Source organism: Rhinopithecus bieti, unplaced genomic scaffold (assembly GCF_001698545.2).
Source record: "Rhinopithecus bieti isolate Rb0 unplaced genomic scaffold, ASM169854v2 scaffold_65416, whole genome shotgun sequence".
NCBI classification, from domain to species: domain Eukaryota; kingdom Metazoa; phylum Chordata; class Mammalia; order Primates; family Cercopithecidae; genus Rhinopithecus; species Rhinopithecus bieti.
In genome coordinates this window covers 292,253-318,777 of record NW_016825401.1, presented here as the reverse complement: position 1 = coordinate 318,777, position 26,525 = coordinate 292,253, and the positions used below count along the sequence as shown (strand labels likewise).

At 37.5% G+C, this 26,525-nt stretch overlaps 1 pseudogene; it reads right to left on the bottom strand.

Moving 5' to 3' along the window:
- Positions 1-2,485: 2,485 nt before the first annotated feature.
- The window catches only part of LOC108522649 (elongation factor 1-gamma pseudogene), a 47,513-nt pseudogene continuing 23,473 nt past the window's right edge, over positions 2,486-26,525 (bottom strand).

Genomic DNA, 26,525 nt, shown 5'->3' with positions numbered 1-26,525 from the left:
TTATATATAGATATAGAAATTACATGTTATATACAATTGATATTACACATATAATTATATATATATGTATATATACACACATATACACACACACATACTCAGTACATATACTTTCTGTAGTTAGAGATCACTATACCATATTTTCTGGAGAATAATTTGGTGGTATATGTCTATATATCTATATCTATATGTATATGTTATATGAGAGTTTTACTTTTTCAAAATTATACAATTGACCCAAAAATTAAATATCAAATCTGTAGAGATAGTGATCTATATATCCAAAAAAAATGTAGTTTATTTAGACATTTTCAAATGAAAACTAAAGGAGAAACTCAGTTGAACCTATTTTTTCAAGTTTTAAAATAATTTGCCATATCAATGAATTAATATAAGATACATAATACAATACAAAGATTGATGGAAGTAGGTATTGATATGATGGTATATTAACAACAGCTTTAACTTTCTTCACACACAGCAAAAAAAAAAGAAAAAATACAGACTTTAAACTCCTCCTTCTTCCCTGTCATTCTCCATAAAACCCACACATACCCACAAAATTTATATCAGCAACAAAAAAATGATCCAAGGTGAGCAATCCATTTCAAACTATAAAGGAGGATTGGACCATTAAATTGTATAATTGGAATTATGGTTAAGATATAAAGTCCTATTCATTGTTATTTTCTATTCATTATTAGTATGAATTAAAGAATTCTCCTCATCAACAGAAATTTAAATTTCATTTTGATGTTTGGAATTCTTTATCTTCCTTTAACTGCTGTTCACAGGACTCAATTAAGGATATCTCTTTGCAGTGATGTTACCGATATATATTTCATAGTTTAGTGGAAAATTCTAAAATAACCAATATATCATTTTGCTCTAGATTTGGAAACTAACAAAACATGGCTACAAATGAATAATTAAGAAAACAAATTACCAAATCATATCCCTAAATGTTTCTTTAAGTTCCCCAGAGGGTTCCCCTATAATTGACTTCTTGTGTATGAGTAATGAAAACCAATATTTTTGTTTACTTCACTGACCCTGAAAACAAAAACTCTTACAATCTTTGTTTTGAAAGTATTACAGACACTTGGTTTTATGGAAACATTCTTCAATGTTTCAGATTTGGGAGGTACAATAATGCTATCTTTAATAGTAGGTTTTTTTCAACAATGTTGGTTTAGGACAATGCTTTTCTATCTTGAACATGGATAAGAATCACTTGGAAGGCTGGTTTAAAATACGATTGCTAGCCTAGACTGTGAGTTTCTAATTGACTAGATCAAGAATGGGGCCTATAAATTTGCAAACATTGAGGACCACTGGTTTAGAATATATGTCCATTAATTTATCAGCTGAAATTACATATATATATGTATATGTATATATAAAACTAATGAAAAACAACTTGTGCTGATTTGAACTGTGTTTATGTCTCCAAAAAGTCAGTTTCAGAAAATGTCAACATATGGTTCCATATACTCATATTTAAAATAGCAAATTTTATTTCTAGTAGCAACGTTATGATATTAATGCCTCTTGCTTAAAATGAAATAAAACTGTGAATGTTAGCAATGCTATTTCACTGAGAAGTAAGAAAGTAAGAATTATTTTAGAGGAGTAAATTGCTAGTTTTTAACTTTCTGTGCATTTTTTGGCTTCAAATAAAATCTTAACAATAGTCTCCTTGGGCTTTTCATTGACATCTTTTAAAGTAATTCAGAGGCTGAGGAATGCAGAAGTTAATCACTTTGACTAATTTGTAATTAGCTCTACCTGTATTCCAGAGGAAATGATCAATATTACCATTTGAAGAGTCCAGTCTTAGATCCAGCAACACTTCTAGAACATCTGCAGTTAATTTTTGACATTCAGTGCCTGTTCCTCACTGGAAAAGCTAAAATTCTCATATTCAGTCACAATTTATTAGACATTTTTTAATAGAGAAAATAAACATTATTTCTTTTTAACTTTTTTAAAAAATTGGATGAAAAAAGTGTTTAAAATTACGTAAGTCAGTTATTATTATTAAAATTATTACTGAATCAGTGAAAGATAATTCCTGTCATATGTGTTCAATTTTAAGAAAATAAAAAAAGTTCCCTTGCAGATTAGTTTTCTAACACATTTGACATACTTAAAGTAGAGCTGAAATGTTTTGAAATGTGAAATCAATTTATCTTTAAACAACTTTTAATTTTATTTTCCTGGCAATTCAGAACATCTGTTTTGGGATCTGGTTATACCAAACACTATTTCAGAGACTGAGGAAAACATCAGAAAAACAAGAGAATTTCATTCCTGGGGAAGGGGTGTATATTTTAGTAAGAAAAAGAAATTCAACTTAGGACATTGTATTTCCCCGATTCTTCAACATGGCGTATGAGATCCCATAAATAGACTCTTGTCGACCATCTCTATTTTATTTTATTATTTATTTTAGTTTAGTTTCATTTTTCAATGTTCATTTTCCTTAAATGACCCCCATCACCCTGCAGGCAGGTAGGCGTTGGCAAGAGATGTTCACTTGACAATATCGCCCTTTGCCCACATTCTGGAAGGTCTCCTTCCAGGAGAAGTACGCTCCAATCAGGCTCCCCGCTGCCAGGAGCCGGTTTTTGCCATGTGCATGACTGGTAGTCCATCTGCCAATCTGGACTCAGTAGAAAGGCAAGCTCCTGGCCTCAGAAGTCGCAGGCTCCAGAAATAGAGCTGCTGTTGTTGGTTCCAAAGAGGACGACACTGGCAAAGGCATCTTCCTCAGCTTGTCCAGTCGCTTGAACATTCCAGTGATGAGATTGCAAGTCATAAAGGTCTGAGTGAGTTCTTTAGGGAAGAGATATTCTGATTACCACAGGGACCAATCATCCTTATCAAAGTGCTCCCAGAAATAGGGCAGCGCCACAAAGCGTGTGTCCTCGTTGGAGTAATTGCGTTTAAATTCATCCAAAACAAAGGTACTCCTGAGAAAGTGAGCGAAGAAGTCTTTGATCTTGGGCTCAGCAGCCAGCACCTGCTCAACGTTCGTCCATCTCCTCCTCAGGAGCGGGGGCAGCCGCCTTTTCCTCCTCCTTCCGCTCAGCCTGGGGCTACTGCTTCCTTTCCCGTGAACCTTTCCCTTTCCACGGGGTGTCTTTTTCAGATTGGCTTTCTGCAAGCTTTTTAGCATCAAACTGAGCCATGTTCTCAGACAGTCTCATCTTCCCTAAGACAGTCCGGAATTGAGGCTGGTTAATGAAGTTGAGGAACCAGCATTGGTATTGGGAAAGGCCTGGCAGAAAGAAGGCTCCAGGACCTGCTTACAGAGCCACAACAGAGTGCAGACAACTGCGATGTCAGCCAGACGAAGAGTCCTCGGCTTCAAGTGAGCATCCAGCAGCCCCCAGAATTCGCCTCACCTCCGGCTTTGCATTCTCAGTAGCCGGTTTGTTGTAGTGCATGATGCCCAAGGTGGGGCACTGCATTGCTATCAGCGGAGCTCACCCACTGCACCACCTGGGCTGCTGTCTATGGAGTACTTTCTCACTGTTCCTCATTGCTGACATAGTAGGCAATGACATTGCTTTCAAACACACAAAATCCATCGTCACTCTCAAATGCAGGAACCTTGCCGGCAGGAAATTTGTGAATAAATTCAGGGGTGCTATTGGTTTGGTCAGAGTGGAAGTGAGGTAGTACAGAGAGCACGCAGACCTGAGCCCCGCTGTATTGAACAGCAATGAGGACCTTAGTTTTCAGGATATGTCCCAGCTACCATGATGGTTTCCAATTTAATATTTCAGTATTCGGATAATTTTGAATTTATAGCAAATATACAATATAAAAATATAAACATATAATATATAAAAATATGTAACATAGAACAGTCTATAGTGCTTTCTGGCATTATATAGAACTCCAAATAGAAAATCAGTGAATGAAAATATTTCTGTAAAGATGGAAAACGTTGCTGTAGTAAAATGTCAATGCCCTAAAAATTAATTATGTCTTTCATAATCAGGTGATGAATTAATCATGATGATTCTGTTGCATATTTCTACAGGAAAGCACATTAGATATATGAGTGGTATAACTTCTGAAATCCCCACATATTCAACCTGTACCCCAAAGCCTTATTTATATCTTCAGTTCCTCTATATATTCACAACTCTACTCTTCTATCATTTTCTTTAATCTGGTTACTGTTGTGGTCAGTGACTGCCAGAGGCCCGTGCAAGGGCAGTTAAAGAATTTACCAAGACAGTAATGAGTTTAGAAAGGCAGATTTATTAGAGAAAGGAGGAGATGCATTGCAAGAAAGCAGTGGGCAGTACAGCAGAGGGAAGGCTGTCTGCAACAAAGCAGGGACTTGATGAGTATTTTAAAGGGTCCTTGCTTGAGCTGAATGCTTGAAACAGGATATTTGGGTGCCGGTGGGCAGTGAGCTGAGTGCTTGGGTTTGATGTTTGGGTGAAAGTGAGCCATCTGCAGTTGGCCCAGTTTCTTAAACATTCACTCCCGTCCAACGCTGTTTCTTTCCTGCCAGCTAAGCCCATTTATTAATTTTCTTTTAACTCTTTTGGGTTCCACATTCCCCTACCCTCTCTGACAGAATAACAAGGACAAATCTTAGGTATTACAACACAGGTCTCATCTTCCAACTACTTTCTGCTGCCCTGGGGCATAAAGCTGACTCTACCTACAGTTATTGGTGGGTAGAGGGACCCCATGGGCCACTGTCTCAGGTTATGGGACTTAAAAGGTTGGGCACACCTGGAAGATGGGTCTTGGGAGAGAGAGCATGTTTCTATGGAACTGATGTCTAGCAGAGTCTAAAGGAGACTCTGGGATCTCTGGGGACAATTCACTGATACCCTTGCATCATCAGAAGCTTGGTATGAAACTGCCACATTCTGGAAAAAAACAAATTTAACCAGTAAATTAGAGAGGCAAGTACTGGAGAGAAGTAGCAGTATAGATGCAATTGGTCCCCGCAAGGGCTCTCATAGAGCCTCCTAGAACCTTCTTTAAGAAATTAGGTATTTTAAAGTGGTTTTCTTCATAATCAAGTGGCCTGCTCCTGTACTTCCCTTGATTTTTGCTGGATATTTCCTGATTGATTTACACAGAAACAACATTCTTTCTGAAGAAAAAAGCATGTCCTTCCCTGGGCTACTGTGAGTAGATTAAGGGCTCATCTATTTTGTAGGACTACTCCAGCAGGGGTATTGATTTGTTGATTCATTTTATTTAATGTTTCTCTGATTGTGTCCAGGAATTTTGCAAATTCTTGGGGAAAGAGGAGATAAGGACAACATCTGTAATTCCTGCCACTGCAGCACCAGTTATACTTAAGCTGGCAAGAAAGGAAATTAAGTGAAAGGCCCTTTCATCTCAGTATATGGGAGCCTATTGGAGGCCTAGCATTGGCATTAGTTCAGTTAAGTTAGCAATGTAGAGTTGGGAGGTGGAGTTACATATCCTAGAGAACAAGCAGGGATACATAAGCATTAGTTACACAAATAAAGTATAATCCTGATTTTCAGAGCAGTACTGTGTTAACTGAGATAAGGCCCCCACAACGGTGGGAATTTGGTCAGATTTCAGAGTGAGATATAGTGTAATTTGTTAAGGAATCTTTTTATGACTTGTTTGGCTCTTTCTACTTTCCCCGGAGATTGTGGGTGCCAGGATATATGCAAGTAATACTTAATTTGAAGAGCTTCACTTACTCCCTGTGTTATCTGAGAAATAAAAGTGGAGCCATTGTCTGACTGTAGGGAACAAGGGAGCCCAAAATGGGGAGATCTGGTCCAAAAGGGCCATGATGACTTTGAAGGCCCCATCGTTTTTGTGGGAAAGGCTTTTATTCATCTAGTAACAGTATCTACAAAGACTAGCAAGTAAGCATGTGTATAAAATCTAGTTGCCAGTCCTCCCCTGGCAGAGTCCCTCATCTTTGAAGAGGTTTAAGGAGAGGGGCAGATTTGTGGGCTCCTCTCCGTTAGACTGAAGCAGGGCATTATTAGGAAAGATTTGGAGGGTGGACAGGTCTTTAACAAGAGTGTGTCCAAACAAGTGTGGGCTATCCCTAAATCCCTGGGGAAGGACTGTCCAGGTTAACTGTTGAGAAACATGGGTGGAGGGGTTTTCCCATTCAAAGGCAAATAAGAATTGGCAGTCTGAATGTATTGGAATGCAAAATAAGGCATTTTTAAAATCTAATACTGTGAACCACGAAGTGCCAGAGAGAATTTACCCTTAAAGGGTGTAGGAATTGGAAACGACTGGGGTATATAGGGATTACTGCCTCACTGATGGTCCTTAGGTCTTGTACCATTTTATATGTGCTATCTGAGTTTTTAACAGCTACCATCAGGGTTCTATGGCCACATGCAAAGACTTAATAACCCCATGACCAATAATTTTCTTTTTTTTTTTTTTTTTTTTTTTTTTTTTTTTTGAGGCGGAGTCTCGCTCTGTCGCCCGGACTGGAGTGCAGTGGCCGGATCTCAGCTCACTGCAAGCTCCGCCTCCCGGGTTTGCGCCATTCTCCCGCCTCAGCCTCCCGAGTAGCTGGGACTACAGGCGCCCGCCACCGCGCCCGGCTATTTTTTGTATTTTAGTAGAGACGCGGTTTCACTGTGTTAGCCAGGATGGTCTCGATCTCCTGACCTCGTGATCCGCCCGTCTCGGCCTCCCAAAGTGCTGGGATTACAGGCTTGAGCCACCGCGCCCGGCCTAATTTTTCTATTAGAGTCTGTAGGCCCATTTGGGCTTCAAGATTTAAGGCATGTTATGGGATCCTAGGGAAAATATTAGGTATTCAGATGAATATTTACAGAGTCTGCAAACAAAGAACTTTCTGCAGTGGAGATATTCCATACCTCTGGAGGAACTTATAAAATGGAGGATTTTAGGACCTTGGGGCTTTTGGTGGGAGGAGCTAGTAATGCCAATATTGGGCAGGCATGCTCAGGGAATTTAAAGCTAGTTTGGAGTTTGTTGTTGTGTCCCAAGTAATGGGATAGGACAGTAGCTTGGTAGAACCTGGAAAGACTGAGTGAAAACATTTTTCCCCAGGGTGCATACTATGGGGAGATAAAGCATCACTGCTGTGGCCTGCCATCTATGCTGGCGAGAAGGATCAAAGCCAAAAAGGTAAGCCCAGAAAGATTAATTAGGGCTGAATAATTAGCTCCTGTGTCGAATAAAAACTCAATCTTATTTCCTGCTCTATTTAGAGTTACCGGAGGCTCAGCCATAGAATGGTAAATACAGGGGCCTGAATGGTCTCTGAGCCCCATCAGTCATCTCTTTCTGCTTTCTCTGTTCCATCAGCTTCCTCATAGCTGAGGAACAGAGTTAGGGGCATTTGCCATTGCTGTTCTCCCAAACTGGCTCCCAAAACTGGGTTGCTGGTTGTGGGATGACCCTCCTACATGAGGAAGAGAGAGGTAATCCATTTCCAATGCCCCACTTATTTGCAGTAAGAGATGATTGAGGAGGGTTTTGGCAGTTCTGGCTGATATTCCCTGGCTGATTATAGCAATAGCAGATAGTGAGCTCCTTTGTGCCCATAAGGCTCCAGGCTGATGGCTGGCCGGGGGCCCTTAGTACGGGCAGAGAGTTTGCAATGGCAGCAGCCAGGTAGTGAGTCTGCCACTCATCTCTTTCTCAATCCTTCCTATCCCATTCAGACTGTGATATTTCCTCCCATTATTAAAGAGCTTGAAGGCCATGTCCAGCAAGACGGTGAATGGTGTTTGTGGTCTTTGGTCTAGTTTCTGGAGTTTGTGTCCAATATTTGGAGACATCTGGCTAACAAAACAAACAAACAATCAAAAAACAGCCAAAATAGCTAGGTTTTCTGGGCTTTTGGGGTCCACATTAGTATATTTTCTCTTGGCTCCAGCCAGCTTGGAGTAAAATAGAGCTAGGTTTTCATTTGACCCCTATGTTACCTCTCTTAACTTGGTTTAGTTGACCAGTTTTATGGCAGCCTTTTTCATGCCTTCAATTAAACAAGTAATTATATGATTATGGCATTCCCTGCCAGTGTTTCCCTCTTGGTAGGTCCATCTAGAATCAACATCAGGAACTCTGTTCTCCCCGGGGGAGAATCCTAAGGGCTCTGGACATGAACTTCATCTTTCCACCATTGAGCTAGAGACAAAATGTGGGACCTTTCCTCATGAGTACAACAGGTGGTAAAGACAATATAAACATCCAGACGAATGAAATCAGAGGAAACAAAATGTACTCTAAATTCTTTTATGAAGTGAGAAGGGTCCTGGCCTTGGTCCGAAGGGAGCCAATTTAGCTTGTATCTGATAGAAGTCCAAAATGGGAAAGGAACATGGACTCTGATGGTTTTTAGAAATGGTTTGCCACTTCTCAGAGTAGCAAAACTTTTCCTGGGGCTGAAGTGGGATAATAAATGGCTCCCTATCCGGTATGTGAGGGGAGAAAAAAGTTCAAGGTAGGGGAGAGGCAGAGAGAAGGAGGTGGAAGGTGGAGTGGAAGGAGGGGAAGGCATTGGAGTAGACACACTGTTGGGGAGGAGGAAGGGGAGGAAGGTGGGGAGGAGCTTGACAATGGGAGTATGAAAGAGGGTTCATCTAAAATGTCTGAAGTCAGGGGGAGGAGGTAAGAACTTTGCTAGGCACATTCAACAGTTTCCTTGAAGGTCTGGGTCCCAACCCCAGGGACATAAAAGCCTGGCTATAAGGAACCTCAGGCCATTTGGAGGAATTTTGACAACACAGATTAAGTTGAAAAAGAGTATTAAAATCCAAAGTCCTATTCAGAGTCTAGGTTAATTGATCTGAGAGTTTATCAACAGGCCAAACGACATTACACAAGAAAATCAGACAATTCTTCTTGAGAGTCTGAGAGTGAAATTTGTCCCAATGTTTTAGGATGCAACCCGGAGGTGAGTCTGAAGGAATACACAAAGTTTGCTCTATGCTGGAACTGGAAAATGATGAGCCACTGGAGGCTGATGTCTGCTGGGGCATGAAGTGCACTTTTCTAAAGGTGTCCTGACAGGGGAAAGGATACCACTTAAGTCTACTGGGGTACTTCTGAGATGTCCTTCCTAGAGGTGTATTGCACCTACTCGGAAAGACCTCCCGGCACTGGGGACAATACTACTGGGACCTTGCACTAGATGGCCTGTCCAGGTCAGAGGTATGTAGGTGAAGGGAGAACTCAGCCTGGAACCAGCCCCAGGAGAAAGGATGGGAATGGGGAGACTCATCATTCTGAGGCCACTGGAGATCACCTTATTTGGGAACATTTGGAGCCAGAGGTCTGGCTACCTTTATGTGAGAATTAGAGTAAGAGGAAGAGATGGTTTATGTCACTCAAAATGTATGTGGATTTGCCCTAGAGGAGCTGCTGCTGATAATTCTGCAACATGCAGGGATTGGAGACCTCTGACCAGAAAGGATAGGAGACAACCTTTCTCCCTCTGGACAAGGCAGCCAGACGTTTGCCCTTTGGCCTTCTGGCAACACCAGGGAGCTGCCCTGGTCAGATGCCACTAGTTACCAGAGCGCTACTAGATGTTGGCTGCTGGAAGTCTGAAAAAAGAAAATGAACTTAGGTCCCTCACCTGAGTGGGTGGTGGTAGTCAGACACTTCCATGCAGACAACTTTCAGTTTCACCAGAGTATAGCCCTGGCCATAGACTGTCAGTTGTTTCCATCTTGGGTGCTGTCCATAGAGGATCCTGAGTTGGAAGACAGAAAGGAAGAGGGGAGAGAATCACAAAATGTCATGGTCAATGACTGCCTGAGGCCAGCATGGGTGGAAAAAGAATTTACCAAGACAGTCATAAGTTTAGAAAGGCAGATATATTAGAGAAAGGGGAGATATATTGCAAGAGAGCAATGGGCCAAACAGCAGAGGGAAGGCTGTCTGCGATGAAGTGGAGACTAGAGGGGTTTTTAAATGGTCATGCTGCTTGGGCTAAATGCTTGAAACAGGATGCTTGGGTAAAAGCATGTGGGGGATCAGTCAGAGTGGTGGGAGAAGCTATAGGGAAAGGAGCAGGCCTTTTGAAAGGTTGGAAGGCTCTGCATAACTTTGGGGGAGAATAAGCTGAAGGCAGCTGTTCTCTTACCCTGAGGCAGAGGGCAAGGAATAGGTACAAGGGAGTGTAGGGGGATTTATCTTAAATGGCTTGTTTACTTTTGTTGTCTAGAAACTGACCTTTGATCATCCATGTGTGTGACTGCTCCCTGAAAGGGGCAACAATATTAATTACCCACAGATTGTATTTGCTCCAGGCTTTCAGCATTATATGTGTACTGAATAAAAGCAAGCAGCTCAAGCTGTTCGAGGCTGCCCTTTTCTTCAGCCACTAGCAGCCCCATAGCTACTCTTACACTGCATACCTGTATCTGAGTACTCCTTCCATCCATCTCTCGGCCAGAGTCTATAGGATGGACCCGGCACAGGTTTGGGTTTAATATTTGGTTGCAAGTGAGCCGTTTAGAGCTGGCCCAGTTTCTCAGAACATTTGCTGTCCTCTATCCCTATTTCTGTTCCTGTGAGCTAAGCCCATTTTTAATTTTCTTTTAACCCTTAGGATGCCATAATTATTAATAATTTAATCAAAGAGTTAATTTGTTTGTTATCATTAACAATCTACATAAATGCTAAGTGATAAAGCACTAAAAATTCTTTGAAAACTTCAAATACAGAACAAAATGGTCTGTCTTTATACAATGATACTTCCACTATGTTGACTAAAACAGTTTCCTCAGCCATCAGACAAATCTAGAACTGATATATCCACTTGTTGAACATTAGGCCATGGTACAGTTGGGTTGGTAATACATTTGTTTTGTGTAAAATTTCCCTCTGAAGCTTTTTCTGAGCCAGTGGATGGGCCTTTTTAAATGTAGAAATTGACAGAGCCACTGTTTTCCTGATCAGAGGTGCCTTCATTATATTTCTTTCCTAGTGAATCCTTAGATACAATGTAACTTCTGTCTCATATCCTTGGCATTGCTGGGATTAGACTTTTTTTTTTTTTCTGTTTTGAGGAATCTGTGTACTTTACTCAAGACGGCAGTTGAGTAAAGTCTCTCAAGGCTGCAGGATAGAGGTCAGGGCCTCACCTTCTATCCACTGAACAATATTGCCTTTCCATCCATCAAAATATATCCTTAAGAGACAATGAATAATTCAAGTTGCTGTGGCCATGTGTACTAAATGTGGCTTCATAAAATCTACTCCTTTTATTATCATTTCTGTATGTTATCTCTGATTTATAACTTACTTTTTGAAACAGTTTTACTGGTTAAGTAATGGATTCAGTTTCTCTAAAGTTTTCAAAACACTCAAAAGGAAGTTTTGTATAACTTCTGGGTGGAGTAATTTTAATTACGTTAGTATCATAGAAGCCAAGAGAGAAAATATAAGGGCAAAGTGCATAATAACAATGCCAATCAGATTATTGATCTCAATCATTAGAAGTCCATCAGCCAGCACCTTTCTAATAGTGCAACACATATTACAGATTTAATGAGTCTATATTTTCCAATATCCTTTATTGTTCGACCCATTCTTCACTCTGGTCTACTCCTTATATCTTACCAAATAAATGTATAAAAATGTCTAGCCTCTTTCTTCATAAAAACAGATATGTTGAATCTATGACTTATACCTCAAATCAACCAGAATGATGAGTTAATGGGCCTCCCGTGTGGTTCCACTGTTATCTTTGTTTTATATTTTGCATGAGTGTAAATCTTTCTCCAATTATAGTTTTTGCCATTGCTACTCATGTTTGACATATTGCATCTTGTCAGCCACTTCTACTCTCATTCAAAGATTAAAGTCCTATGGAAAACTTTTTGAAATATTAGGCAGAAGCATTTGGTGTCTTATATAGTTTGGATATTTTCCCCCTCCAAATCGCATGTTGAAATGTGATCCCCAATATTGGAGGTGGGGCCTGGTGGGAGGTATTTGAATCAAGAGGTTGGCTCCCTCATGAATGGCTTGGTGCCACCCTTGTGGTAATTAGTTCTCTGTAGTGAGATTTTATTCTTTTAGTTACCAGGAGATTTAACTCTTAAAGAGTTTGACACCTCCTGCCTCTCTCTCTTGCTCCCTGTCTCACCATGTGACACAACTGCCCCCCTTTCATCTTCTGCCATGAGTAAAAGCTTCCTGAGGCCTCACCAGAAACTAAACCAATGCTGATGCCATGCTTATACAGCCTGCAGAACCATGAGCCAAATAAATTTATTTTCCTTATAAATCACCCAGCCTCTGATATTCCTTTACACATTAAGTTATTCCACTAGGAAAGCTTTCTAACTTGTATACTCATGTTGAATACTTTTAGGGTGGACAAGTTGTTCCTCACTGTCAATTCATAAACCAGTGTGATGAAAGGAGCACATATATTGCATCAGAAAACTGGACTGCACTTAATTTTCAAAAATTCATATCTTAAGAGGGTGTTACAATTTGCAAATTTCTTATTTCCAGAAGTCCAGAAGACTATGGTAGGTTGACTTCAGTCTTCATAGGAACATATAACATCACACTTTCTGAGCACATCCTATGAGTACATGCTTAAAGTCAGTAATAAGCTTCAGAAAGCTACTGCTAATGATGTTGTTATCTCAGCTGAAACTTCCATGGAGTCTGCTGCTGCTTTAGTCTTCTCTTGATTCTGCAAAGTGGCGTGATCCCGAGCATATGCTTCCAATTTATCAGCTAAATCTGTGTCTGAGGAACTCTTGCTTTCTTTGATGGCGGCTTACCTGTTAACTGAAGTCAGGCCAAAACTCTTTGGAATTTGATGAATATACTCTTGAACATGAAACACTGCAAGAATATTTTGTTTGAGAGTAGAAAACATCCTGTAAACCAACTATTTCATGCATAGTGCCAGCAGCAGCATTGCCAGATTTGCCATCTGTATAGCAAAAGTTTGTCTATTCATGTTTTATAATTAGAAGATTAAAAGGTAAAGGAGTGACTTCTCACTTTCTTTCACCAGAGCCTGAGCTATGACTTGGGTCCTCACTATAGCCACCATATAATTGTCATCCCTCCTAAGTGAATCTCTTCAGTTCAGATCCTTTCAGTTATTTGTCAAGACTGGAGAGATGGTTGCTTTAGGTGAAAGTTTTAATTTACATGACCTTTAACATCCTTATGACTCAAATCCTTTATGATTTTCAACAGAACCTCAAGGATAGTTTGTCCGTGCTTCCAGGACCACCAAGTCCTTTTTCTACCCCGAGGCTGACTTCTCAGGAAGGCACAACTCCAGTAAAGCTCTGCTGGATCTTTCTCCATTCTTTTTACTTTAAAAACAGTTTAATCACATGGATATGCTATTTATATTAGAAAGTTATTGCATTAGTTATCTTCTGATACATAAAAATTTACCCTAAAACTTAGCTTAAAAAACATTCATTATCTCACACAGATTCTGCAGGTCAGGAACTTGGAAGAAGCTTAGCTACCTGTCTCTAGCAGTAGATCTCTTATAAAGCTGCAAACAAGCTATCTGCTGGAGCTGCAGTTATCAAAAGGCTTAACTAGACTTGTGGTATCTATTTCCAAGCCCTCACATGTAGCTATTGGCAGTAGGCCTCAGTTCCTGCTGATACATAAGCCTCGAAGATATAGTTATTTTGCATATATGGATATAAATGTGATGACATGAAAATATTAATAAAGTTGATGTGGAGAGAAATTAATCAATTTTGTTTTGACAATGTTAAGTTTCAGGTAACCATGAAGAACTCAGTTATACCAGATATTTGGAGATTCAACACTGTTTTACTTGGGAGAATTCAGAGATTGGGATGAAGATTTGGTATTTTTATAGTTATAAACTATGCAGGGCAGGGAATATAATCTCAAAACAAGAGGTGGGAACTGAATAGTGCAGGAACAGACAAAATATATATAAGCAAAAGAAAAAAAAAAAGACCTTTCATGAATGAAAGGAAAAAAAAATAAATCATTGCATTATGGCTCATGAAGTTATGGGAAGAAAGTGAGTTCCAAGAACAGGTTCAAAAACATCAAGAAGATGAACACACACACACACACACACACACACACACACAGCCTCAAATTAGAAAACTGGTTCCTTCTCAAGCCACGATTTTGTGATTTCAGTAGTATTCACCTCCAGCATCATGGGTTCCCCACAATACTATTAACTGGGATTAATTTTTATGAGGCTTTTACTACCAGCTTTTTAAAAACTAATTTATCCAACTTTTTAGAGCATTAACCAGCAAACTTAATCAGACACCGGACCGTGTAGTGTTCACCTTCTGTCAGCATGTCACTGTCTTTACCTATAAAGTTGATTGACATGATTCCAAATGGAAAAAGGTATGGGAAACTGAATATAAAGGAAAAACATTTGACTGTAGATTCAAAACATATGAGAGGAGAAAATACCTGAATAAATATACTTCTGCTTAACATTTATTGAAACAAGCTAAGATACTAACAACATTTTTATTTAAATGTCATGTGTCTTTTTATGCTATATTACAAGAAACTGCTATTTACTTGATCATTTTCTTACACAAAGTCACCTTGCAGAGGCATGTCATGAAATTCTCTCTCCTTCCGCCCATGATACCAGTTAGTGGTGGAATGTCTCAATCACCCACTTCTCCTCACACCCAGACTCTCAGGAGATTACAGCTTTGGGAGGATGGGGTGAGGAATTCCAGTCCAGGAAAGGGACTAGGGATCTAAGCAGTTGAGGCCGCCTCAGCTGGAGAAGGTGCAAATGAGATAGTTAAGTCATCCAATATCTCAAGCTAACCAGATATCTCAGATGTGTCAGAGTACATTACCCCAAACGTGGCCAATTGAATGTGAGTGGAGAGGCGTGAAGAGAGGAAGTACAAGAAACAGTGCAGTGAGGGTAAGCTAGCACTGTAGCAGCTTGCTTGATGGCAGAGCCAGGACATTACATGGCACTACAATCCAGGGGACCCAAGTGAGAGGAAAAAAGAGGATGGGAATTGTGAAAACCTCAAAGGATTTCCATTAACCCCTCACCCGCAACAGCATCCCCTCCCCTTAGGCCAGGATTCAAAGGGCTGTGACTCCAGCCTTCTATTTACTGCTTTATTTTCCTGAAATTGATGTGGCTGTAGGGAAAAGTTATTTACAAATCGTAACAGCAACAGTAAACTGGATCAATTAGGAGTTAAAATCCTGATTCAGCCTCTCATTAGTAGCGTGGCTGGGATAGGCGCTTGACTTCTAAATCTTGGTTTCCTCAACTGCAATACATAAGGTTGATCCTATATGTAACTATCTTTTGGAATTGCAAAATGTAAGTGAAATAATTTCCTTTTATTGAATAATTTATAAGTGCTTTATAAGCCTCATCATATATTAATCTGTGCAACACCCCATGAGTGGGTTGTTTACAGAAGGTGAAACTAATAGAGAAGATGGCTAAGATTTCTGATACTAGAAAACTAGAAAGTTACAGAGCTGCTCTCAAACTCAGGTATGCTTAGTTTTGAAGTAAATATTTTTGTCCTCTGCTGGCAAAAGGTAAACATTTAAATATTTCCTGCTATCATTATTAATATTAAAATGAAAACTGGAAAATACAAAATGATTAATGATAAAATAATTACTATTTTCACTGTTCTAACAACAATACATATTTATTGAGTACCAGTATATGATCACAGCCTTTGAATATATCATGCCATTCAATTGTGAAACATCTTTTATTTATTTATTTTTTTGAGATAGAGTCTCTTGCTCTGACACCAGGCTGAAGTGCAGTGGCACAATCTCTGCTCACTGCAACCTCTGCCTCTCAGGTTCAAGCGATTCTCCTGCCCTAGCCTCCTGAGTAGCTGGGACTACAGGTGTGCGCAACCACACCCAGTTAATTTTTGTATTTTTAGTAGAGATGGAGTTTCACCATATTGGCCAGGATGGTCTCGATCTCTTGACCTCATGATCCGCCTGCCTCAGCCTCCCAAAGTGCTGGGATTATAGGCATGAGGCACCATGACCAGCCATGAAACATCTTTATGAGACTAGGGCCACTATCATTCCATATTCAGAGATGAGCATACTGAGGTACAGAATGTTGCAATAACTTGCTCATGATCATGTAGGTAGTAAATGGACGAGTGAAAATCCAGACCATGCCAATGTGACTGGAGAATCTGCAGTGAGCACTCATCTATACTGCCTGTCCCTACTTAATCCAACTTCTCTTTCTTAACCAGGTTCTTATTTTTATGTGTGTGTATGAGTGCATGTGTGTGCATTTCAATTGTAGTATTCATATTAAAATACTCAAAAGTTGTATTCATAATGTATTTCACATTTTATGCTGCTTTTTTCTTCCAGCGTTGTCTCATAAGTTTTCTTATATTCTTTTCAATTGCCTTAATTATATCTATTTTATTCATGAATAACATTATATACAGTAATGTTCTAAAATTGTGGAGGTATTCTTCTATGATTGGACATTTTATTTAGGTTGTATTTGATTTTTGCCTAACATAAATAACTCTACAATTTATTTTATAGATATGAGCTTTATTTTAGTTATCAAATTATTTCTAAGCTAAATTTTCAGAAGATAAATTGTTACATTAAAGTATATGAAACTGTTTATTACTTCTTATACATAATAACCAATACTTCACTGAACGGTCACCACGTTCTCCAATAATAGCATCAAAAGAGAATATCAAGAAAATAACTGTAAAAACAAGGAATCTCATTTTTGTTTATATATATATATATATAGAAAGAGAGAGTCCAAATGATGCTTCAATAGCCACTGGAACGTGCATGGCTTGAGAGTGTGCATCCAGCAGAAGTGATGAGTTATGGAGTTCCCACAATCATTTCTGTACCCCGAGCCCCAGCAACACGTGTACAGGAAAGCTTGCCAAGGCTTTCTTGGATTCAGAGGCTACTGAACAGCACACCTAACCCACCCCAAAGTCAATAGGGAACACTCAATCTTGGGCTCATTAACATTGTGCCATAACCAATAGAGCTAATTTTCCTACTAATACCTCACAGCAGGTACTTAATAAGTTCTTATTTCCCATCTTTTGCTCAGTCTCATATGTTCACATTCTCTCCTGCTCCTTGGAGTTCCCAATAGCCTCGAACTTCAAACTTTACAAACCATTTTCATTTTCCATAATAACTTCACAAAGATCTGACTCTTTTAGCGATCTTTTCATTTGGAGAATATAGGAAAGGATTTTATCAACATCTTCTGAGTCATTATATCTCTGGATCTATCAGCTTTTTATGTCATTCTACCACATCTGTCTGTTTTAAAATTATTTTAAATAATTGTATGTATTTTAGATGTTTAGCATGACGTTTTCATATATATTCATATACATAGTGAAATGATTACTACAGTCATGCAAATTAACATATCCATCTCCTCACACAGTTACCATTTTCTTTCTTTTTTTGTGGCGAGAACACATGAAATCTCCTTTTTTTTCCTTTTCTTAAAATTTTTTTTGAGATGGAGACTCGTTCTGTCTCCCAGGCAGTGGCGCCATCTTGGCTCACTGCAAGTTCCACCTCCCAGGTTCATGCCATTCTCCTGCTTCAGCCTCCCGAGTGACTGAGACTACAAGTGCCTGCCACCACGCCCGGCTAATTTTTTTTTCCTTGTATTTTTACTGGAGACGGGGTGTCACCGTGTTAGCCAGGATGGTCTCGATCTACTGCCCTCGTGATCCGCCCGCCTCGGCCTCCCAAAGTGATGGAATTACAGGCGTGAGACACCACGCCCAATCGAAATCTACTTTCTTAGCAAATTTCTAATGTGCAATACAGTATTTATTACTGACTGTAGTCATCATGCTGTACATTGAATCTCTAAACTTCATCCTGCTCAACTGCATTTGTGCCCTTTGCCCATCTCTCAGTTTTTTTCTTACCTCTTTGCCTCTGGTAACTACAGTTCTACTCTCACTTCTATGTCTTTGACTTTTTTAGATTCCACATGTAAGTGGGAATATGCAGTACTTTTTTGTGTGTCTAGCTTATTGCACTTAGCCCAGTGGCCATTAGGTTCATCAATGTAATTGAAAATGGCAGAATTTTTTTCATCTCTCTTGAATTTCTGAATTTACAGTTGATCCTGAACACTACAGTCTTTGACAACAGTTTATATAGTGAGCATCTGCACTAAGTGTGTACATTGACAACTGAGTTTTTGTGTTAGTCTTATAATGGTTATTTTGTGAGTTTTTTTTTTTTTTTTTTTTTTTCCTTAGTTGAGGCTTTGATCTTTTGGAGCACAAGGAAGCTGTTTTCTTGACTAGACTTTGTGGTCCATTGGTAATATCGTTAATCTAGCTATTTTACTCAGGTTCTCTACAAATAATGTAAAAATATAAAGCGTGCTCCTGTGGTGGCATCTGTTTTATTTGGAGCTTTGTGAAATTCATTAAAATATTATTAATGGCTAACTTCAATTTATGAATTCTGTCGTATTAGTGAAATATGATTGCATTTTTAAAGAAAACTAAATGTTAAAATAAGCTTCATGTCTTAATATGAGAGCATTGCTTTGAGTTGTTTTATATTCTAAGGTAAACATAAGTAATGGTTTAAGTGAAAGAAAAAATATCCCAGAGTAAATGTTGTCTGATTAGTCCATTTACAACTTCTTTTAGGCTTGACATATGACAAATTTGCTCACAAAACTATTCTATCTTGTCCATGGCACAGCTATTTTAAAACACCCCATTATCAAAGGGTTCATTATTATTATTATTTCAGTTATTTAAGCATTTCTTAAGGCACTATTGTGAGGCTATAATTTCTTCTAGGTGCTAATGAAACAAGGATAAATAAGACATTGTCCTTCCTGTAGAGATTTACAGTACAGTAAGAAAAACAAAATATAAGCATATCACCACAGTTCGATGTAACAACTGCTAAGCTAGAGGTATGCACAGAGTGGAAACACTTGTGAAACCTTTATTTGCTTTTGATGACACTAACATTTGCCACTATTTTGTTCTGTGTATGAAATAATGTAGTCTCTCGCTTTTCTATTTCTTATTTTACAAGGTCCTCTTGCTGTTCAAGGTAAGCATATGAGGGCCAATATTAAATGTTTATTTTCCTATAATGATGTTGAGATGATAATATTTACTAACTTTCTTTGAATTACAGCAAAATAAGAGTTTTAAAAGGCATTGCTTATTTTGATCTAGCACCTTGACACTTTTATCTGTCCTTACTTTGAAGATGATTCTAAAAGGAAATTTCAAATATACTCAGGTAAAAAGATTTACATAAAAGACCCCAAACTCCCAGCTGAAAGATATATCATTCTACGTAGAAAAACATGTTTTAAACTTATTCATGCTTTGCCAGACAATGATGACAATACAAACTAGTCTTCTCCAAGGTATACAGAAGTCCCCTTTTGATATGTAATTTGTTATTGCTTAGCAATTCGTTAAGTTTCCAAACAGCTCTTTAAAAATGAGTCAAGAGGCAATACTTACGTGTATTTGCCCACTTGATAGTTTGTTATCTAAACTGAAAACTTGAGATATTTTGATATATTAAGAATATAGAATTCTAACTGTTAATTCAAATTTCCCTCATCTAATCTATACAAAATAATTTTGATGAAATACTTATTGCTTTCAGAAAGGTAACAATATTGTTCTTACCATATACTTTAAGTATACGCATTTATTAAATATGATAAACCTGCCCTTACACATCAAGCAGATTCTCTAAGCATTAGCCCGTTAGCTCCCTGTTGAAGAAGCTTCTTAGATAGCATTCCCTAAAATGAAAACCCAAACACAGGAAAGAAAGATCTTTTAGCTTTACATATTTAACATGTTTTGTTAATGGCCCTTATTTGGAAGTGTGTAATAAGTTTTGGTTTACATGGCTGTTCATCCCACTAAACTATGGCCTCAGTATCGTACGTCACACCCTAGTAAACATATTAATCATATTAGTGAATGAACATGTGATCATCCTCAGATATTAAAACAACAAATATAACAAAATTAAATGTAGAAACTTTCTTCATGACCTATTTATTGCTTTTATGTAAAATGTAGTGTTGAATTGAGAAAAGGGTTTCTAAATGTAATTGGAATAAGAGAAGTCACATTTTTAAAAAAGAAGGAAGAGGATCCCTTAATGCTTACTGTGATGCCATTAAATTACAAGATAAACCAACAGGCATAAAGAAAGTTTTAGGATTTTTTTCATTAGATTTGCCATGCTCATTAGTCTTTGAGTTAAGACTTTGCTTCTGTCTGTTTTACGAAGATTTAGTTACAGTTTATAGAAGTGAAGAGGAAGTAGGAACTGATGTGGGAAATTGCTTTGCTAAGAACCCTGGTTTATAGTGGTGATAAACATAAGTCAAAGAGTCCAACAATCTTGAAATTGATTTTTATGCAATGAACAGATGGCGAGCCACATAAAAAAATACTTAAAAGAGTAAATACTGTAATATGGAGAAATACTTACGCTACTGTGTTAATTGCAAAAGGAAAATACACACTTTTACAACAATTAGTTCTGTAAGAACAAGTATTTATTGATCCTACTATGTGCACAGTACTTTGTTAGTTGCTAGAAGTACAGTAATGGTTAAGACAGAGAGTTCTTGTTTTAGAGCCTACAACCTAGATCGGTTTGTGTGGGAGTGGGAGGCTGAATGCAGACAATTAAACAGATATTTAATGGAAATATTTTAACTCCTAAAAGGGGGAAGTTGCAAGCTGCCTCGGAAACTACTGTGTGAAAACAATTTTAAATCAAAGAACCAAGGAAGGCTTCTAGGAGGAAAATCTCATAAAATGCATCTCAATTAAATTTTAAAAATAGACAAGATGTCAGGCTACTACTACCTGTGATTATGTCTAGGAATAAAACTATATACGGCAGATCTCACTTTTTTTCTATTTTTCTCTATGTTTCAAATTGGTACTGTTTAGTGGAGATAGCTTCTATAAAGGGAAAAATGAATTATAGATTAAGATGACAAAATAACAATAAAAGCGTATAAGTTAACTTAGGTACAAAGATGTTAATGAAAGAATAAAGAACAAGAACTTGTATAGGAAGAATTTCCAACAGATCTAAATTATGTACTGGTTAAATGTGTACACCTATATGCTCATTTTAGGCAGTGGGCCAAGGCGCAACAAGATACTTAGATATAATAGAGTGTTAAGATAACTCCGAGATGGAGAAAATCAAGAAGCCAGTTGCCCCTCTTCATAGCTGTTCTCAATCAGCCTCTCAGTCCCTCTCTTTCTCTGTCAACGTATTTAGTATCTACTATCTACATGATTCCTTTTCGTTCTTCTCTGAAAGGTGAAGTTATGTGCCAATTTTGTTTGTTTATTTATAATGGAACTTTTAAATCACTAATTTTATGACGTATTTGTGATATTTAGTATAGAATAATGTACATGACTTTTTAGAATATTAAAATTTTCCCCAAATACTGGATGTACTTAAAGATCTCAAGGATTAATTTGTACTTCAAATGGTACAACAAACAATATAAACAATAACTTTCCAAATGAGAATTGTATGATGACAAAATATTTTGTATCTATACTACATTTTGTGCCTAATATATAGTACATTCAGTAAATTAGTCTTAATGACTGATGAAACAAATGAATAAATTAAAATATTGCTACATATAGACTAATACTTTCAGCCAGGGACAAAAATTTACTCCTTTAACTTCAAAATACTCATGAGTCTGTTGTTACTAGTCCACTCAATAAAATTGATCATAAGGATGTGAGTACACTTATGTTCATTGTCTATAATTATGTGAAAGATGCCTTGTTGTATACCCCTTAGTATTACTTTTAAAACACTGAAAAGATATTTAGATGGAAACTTTATTTGCTTTTAAATCATAAAAGTATGCAAAAAATAATCAACAATTTAATAATTTTAGAAATGTTACTTTATTTGCAGATGAAGTAATGAAATTACCTTTGAAACCAGCAAATGGGTGAGTCCCTCCTTGTGGTACATAAAATTCACTTGAGCTATGGTCATGCACTTTATAAGTAAGTGTTTACCTTTTCATCTGATCCTCTGAGAAATGATTGGCTAATATGAATCTCGAAGTCAAGATAGTATCAGTAAAACTAAAAGCAAGAATAAAACACTAGATTAGTGGTTGAAAGAACTCAGAAAAGAGAGGAACCTCAGTTATTTAGCATTTAATAGGTGGTTAAGTTATCATCATAGAGAAGTAAAGCAAATCTTTGCTAAAATTAGAACCCTCATCATTATAAAATGAAATGGATTTTATATTACCAAAGAGTGTTAACAAAGGATGCTCATATTTTATTAATTTTGGAAACTCATATAGTCAATACTAATTCTTTAAGGCATTATTAATATTTGGAAAAATTGTGATTTACTCTCTCTGTGTATGTAAATATGTATATATATATGTACATGGTTATTTAGATAACAGATTTTTTTTTCTAATTTGTTCATTTGAGCAATATAGTAATCAAATTCAACAATACTTTGGAGTTGTGTTTTAGATCTAAATTCAAATATTAAACTATACTATTGCAGTATCACACAAGTGTATGAGGAGACCTCAAAAAGTTTGTGGAAAATAAAATTGAAGATAAAAATACAAACATAAACTGAATTTCTCAACATAAGCTCTATCAAGACACTATTTAAGACACTTTTGTAAGCAATGTATCAGTCATTAGTCCATCCTTAAAAAACTGAGGGTCTTAGGAATTTAACCATGCCAATGCAGTCTTTTTTATGTTATTAACTGAAGAAAAATGGATGCCTTCCAAAAATTTTTTTTGATTAGGAAACATCAACAAGTCAGAATGAGCCAGATCAGGACTGTAAGGTGAATACCTAATGATTTTCTACAGAAACTCACAAAATTGCCCTTGTTAGATGAAAGGAATGAGCAGGAGTGCTGTGATGGTGGAGAACTCTTCTCTAGTGAAGCTTTCCCAGGCATCTCTTTATTAAAGCTTTGGATATCAAGACACTCATAATTTGCAACTTTTATTATTCTTTGGCCCTCCAGAAAGTCATCAAACAATATTCCTTGCATATTCCAAAAAACTGTTGCATGATCTTTGCTCTTGACTGGTTCGCTTTTGCTTTAACTGAAACACTTTTACCTCTTGATAGCCACTGCTTTGATTGTGCTTTGACTGCAGGATCATACTGGTAAAGCCATGTTTCATCTTCTATTATAGTTCTTCCAAGAAATTCTTCAGGACCTGGATCTCACTTGTTTACCATTTCCCTTGAAAGCTCTGCTCTCATCTGCAGCTGATCTGGATACAATGATTTGGCAACTACTGAATAGAAAATGTGATCAACTTTAATGTTTCAGTCAGGATTGTGTAAACTGAATCAACTGAGGTGTCTACAGTGTTGGCTATTTTTCCCCCTGTTAGTCATTAGTCCTTGTCAATCAGGACACAAACAAGATGAATTTTTTTTTTCACAAGTTGGTGTTAGACGGTCTACCATTGGTGGCTTAATCATCAACATTCTCTTGTCCCTTCTACAAAAGTTCTCCATTTGTAGACTGCTAATACTTTAGAGCTCTGATCCCATACACTTTTTCATAAAGCATCAATTATTTCACCATTCTTCCACCCAAGCTTCATCATAAATTTAATGTTTGTTCTTCAGTTTTATCAAAATGTATGTTGCTCTGACAGGGGACTCTTCAAACTGATGTCTTACCTGTCTTAGTGCTTCAAAGTCGATCAGGTTCAGACATGATATAACAAGTTAATATGAATTTATTTTGGTGTAAAAAATTAAAATCCATGCATCATTTTTTCGTAGTATGTATTTTACATGTATTTTTTGAGGAATCTTAATATTGAGCTAATAATATAAAATGGAAACTATATAAAATGCTGGTTTCATAGTCAAAATTAGTTGAACATTATTATTTTATATGACATGACATAAAATTTTAAATTACTAGACTAATATAACAAGTGTGCATTTGTACCCCCAAATCTATAATAAAAGTTGAAGTTATACAAAAAACTTAATAGACTCATTTTAAGAATTGTTTTAAATTCAGAAACTGTGTGCAGATTATATAGAGTCTCCACATACTTCCTACCACGTACACACAATTTCCCCTCTGACTAACATCCTGTATTAGTGTGGTACATTGTTACAATTAATGAACATATTGATATATCGATACATTATTATGAAGTATAGTTCATAATTTATACTAAGTTTCACTTTTTGTTGTACAGTTCTATGTTTTTCACAAATGCATGTCCTGTATCCACCATTACAATCTGATACAGAATATTTCACTGCCCTGGAAAACCACTGTGCTTAACCTTTCACCCCACGCTCTCTCTTTCAAAACTCAGGCAACCACTGTAGATAAGATTAACCTTATCTACAGTATTGTCTTTTCCAGAATGTCACAGAGTCAGAATCATATTATATACAGGCTTTTCAGACTGACTTTTTTTTTTAATTAGCAATATGATTTAAGGTTCTTCAATGCCTTTCTGTGGCTTAATAGATCATCTCTTCTTATTGTCAAATAATACCCTATTTCATGTAATATATAGGGTATTTGTTAATCCATTCAACCTACTGAAAGGTGTCTTGGTTGCTTCTTTCCAGTTTTTGGCAATTATAAATAAAGCTGCTATATGCATTTATGTGCATGTTTATATGTAGATATACATTTTCAAACTCATTAGGTAAATACCTAAGAATGAGACTATTGCATCATATGGTTAAGACTCTGTTTAGCTTTGCAAGAAATTGTCAAACTGTCTTCCAATATCATTATACCATTTTGCACTCCCATCAGCAATGAATAACTTTTTCTTTTCCTTCTGGTATTCCTATTACATGCATTTATACCTTTTGTAATTGTCCCAGAGTTCAGCATATTGTGTTTAAAATTTTTGTCTTCATTTTTCTTTTGTCTTTGCATTTCAGTTTGGGAAGTATTTATGGACATATCTTGAAGCTCACTGATTTTTTTTTTTTCAATTGGTGGTGCACACTCTAGCTAGAAGTCCATCAAAGGCATCTGCCATTTCTATTACAGTAGCTTTTATTTCTTGCATTTCCTTTTAATTCTCTTTCAGAGTTTTCATTTCTCTACAATGTTCATCTATTCTTGCAAGTTGTCTACTTTTTCTATTATAGTCCTTAACATTTTAATCTTTATTTAAATTCACTTTCTGTTAATTACAGAATTAATGTTATATCCACATTGGGTTCTGATTCTTGCTTTGCTTCTCCAGGTTTTTTTCCTCTCTTACCATCTTTTTAAATGTTTTGTTGAAAGCCACACAGGATGTATTGGGTAACAGGAACTGAGGTAATTAGGCTTTTAGTGTGAGGCCCAGTGTCAATCTTGCTAGGAACTATGACGTTCAAGCTGTAGTTGCCAGATGCATCAGTTTCTTCTAGTTCTGTTGTCTGTTTCTTCTCCTGTTGTCTTTGGATTTCAGTAAGAACTCCTTCAATAAACTGTGTATCTTCCAGCTTTCTCAGTGGTAATCCACTATTCTTATAACGGAGCACTGTTGATGTGATGGTAAAATGTTAGGGACAGGAAGCATTCTGTAATTTTATGATCAAATCTCAGTCTTTAGCCAGCTTCTCTAAGCTGTTGATGTTCAGCATTTCTTAGATTTATTCTCTCTCCTTACAGGAGACAGAAATGCTACAGTTGGCTAATTGTTTTTCCTTCCAAGTCATATAAGGCTCTGGTAAAGTACTTTCATTTAGAGAGCAGGCCTTTATTATGGAGAATGCTCTGGGCACTTTAGTTACTTTTCTTTTCCCTAGACTTGCATAAGACTGGGCCTGCAAAGGCCTCTCCACCTTGTAATCTAGTGATTAGGATTTGGTACTTCCAACACTGTGGCCTAGGTTCAATTCTCAGTCAGGGAATCAGTCCCCTGGAGATCTAAATTCTTTAACTCAAAAGGAGAAGAAGTGGGGAGACTGGGCTCCCAGGAATTTCTAATTCTCAAACTATGTGCAAGCAGATTGTGAATTCAAACTGGTTTACTAGAGGCTGCGTGTTTGAGTTTACAAGCAGCCTCTAGCAAATCATCAAAAGTACTATTTAAGTGTTCCTCCTACCAGTCACTGGGTCCAGTGGCTTCTCTGCTTCAGGTAAGTTGACCTTGGCTGTGATTCTCTCTATTGACCTGTCTCTCCATATTTCAGAGTGGCAATTTGCCCTGGGACTTCAATTTTAAGATGGCTCTAAGAAAATTCATTTTAGCTGGGCGGAGCAAGATGGCCGAATAGGAACAGCTCCAGTCTCCAACTCCCAGCGCGAGCAACACAGAAGAACGGTGATTTCTGCATTTTCAACTGAGGTACTGGGGTCATCTCACTAGGGAGTGCCGGACAATCGGTGCTGGTCAGCTGCTGCAGCCTGACCAGCGAGAGCTGAAGCAGGG